This window comes from Apis dorsata, unplaced genomic scaffold (assembly GCF_000469605.1).
Source record: "Apis dorsata unplaced genomic scaffold, Apis dorsata 1.3 scaffold_815, whole genome shotgun sequence".
Taxonomy (NCBI): Eukaryota; Metazoa; Arthropoda; class Insecta; order Hymenoptera; family Apidae; genus Apis; species Apis dorsata.
Window position 1 is genome coordinate 74,095 of NW_006263952.1, and position 1,511 is coordinate 75,605.

General features: G+C 44.3%; 1 protein-coding gene and 1 long non-coding RNA gene across 2 annotated transcripts in view; one reads left to right on the top strand and one right to left on the bottom strand.

The window, feature by feature from the left end:
- LOC116186519 overlaps positions 1-1,262 on the bottom strand; it is a 14,293-nt gene extending 13,031 nt beyond the window's left edge. Inside the window, exon 1 of the long non-coding RNA XR_004151522.1 lies at positions 869-1,262. This is a non-coding gene — a long non-coding RNA (uncharacterized LOC116186519). The remainder of the gene's footprint in view (positions 1-868) is intronic.
- LOC102672225 (B-cell receptor CD22) overlaps positions 1-1,511 on the top strand; it is a 162,792-nt gene that overhangs the window by 61,016 nt on the left and 100,265 nt on the right. The gene's annotated exons all lie outside the window — the stretch shown is intronic.

Consider the following 1,511-nt stretch of genomic DNA (forward strand, 5'->3'; position numbering starts at 1 on the left):
TATATATACATCGAAGGGAAGAGATTTGCGAGAATCTCGTCAAAAGGTTAAATGAAGTGTATAATTAAGCAAAAAAACAATAGCGAATGTTTTACCGGAAGGAAATATTTCTTAAACAATGTTCAAAGATCTGTAAGGAAAGTTCGCCCCCTTAAGGCATTTGCTTGATAGAACCGGACACTTCTTCCTCCAGAGTTAATTACCTAGATTTATAAACTTGATGGCTCTAGAAAGATGCGGATACTAAAAGTTTCGTGACTCTTTTGTCTTTTCTCGAGAGCATGCTAGTTAGAGGGGAAGGGGGAAAGGGAGGAGGAAAAAAAGAAGTGATTTAAGGAGGCACTTAATCAAACCCGGGGAAACAAATTTTCAGGCTTTTCTCAATCTAACGTATAACATAGATAAAAACGGGAACCGGTGAAGATCTCGGGCAGTCAACTTCACAGTTAACTTCTCAGTCTTAAGCCGATCAACTTAAAGTCTAATTAATTCCGTGTCCGGCGTGTCAGACGGATTCGCATTCTTCAACTATATTCCTTCGACAAATTAAATATTTCTAAAATTACATTTCTTCTTACGAGTTTCACGTTGATAAAATTTCACATCGAATTTTCCGAATATTTGAATACCCATTGAATTCTCTGCGTAAACGTGAACCCCACTGCTCTCTCTTTCGATCGATCGCACAGATTTCACGATTACTTATTAATAACCGGAACATATCGATCAAGCTTCTCTCCCCCAGAGATGGCCAGTTATTTATGCTCGGTCACCGGCAAGCGTTTTTTTCCGCGCCAACTGGCCCAAAGCGAGCGAGCAAAGCACGATACACGCGTACCTCGCCGTATTCGATCTCTCCTCTCTCCACCGTTTATTTCGTCGTATCGTCGCGTTTGTATCAGTTTCACCGCTTCCTTCCTGCTCGCCCGCTTCCTTTTTCCTTCGCTCGACGTCGACCTATCTCCACTCCCGCTTGTTCCACCGCTCCCTACTACTTTTTCCCTACTTTTTCCACCACCATCCCTTCCTCGCCCCCTCCCCCTACCCTCATCGACCTCCTGAACCAGCAGTTGCGTAATTTCCAACACCAGAAAAAAGCTGGCGTACGCGCAAAATGAACGATCGTCCTCGATGCTCCAACGATCCTTCGTTAAAGTAACGCGCTGACGATTTTCTTTTTCCCAACCTGCTCCGTCTCTTTCCATCCACACTCTTGCCAACGTACACCAACACGCATTGATACGTTTCCTCGTTTCCCTTTTTTTTCTTTTTTTCCTTTTTTTTCTCTCTCTCTCTCTCTCTCTCTCCTTGTATTCGGCCCATTCGGAAATTCAAACGATGTAAGCTCGCTCGAGGCCAACTGCCCGCTTCCCTGTATCAGCGCGGAAACGTTGAAAGGTTTGCTCGCTACGCTTTGACTTCCTCCACTTTTGTGTCCTCTTCTCCTCCTTCTCTCTTCTCTCTCTCTCTCTCTCTCTCTCTCTCTCTCTCTCTCCTTTTTCCATCTATTT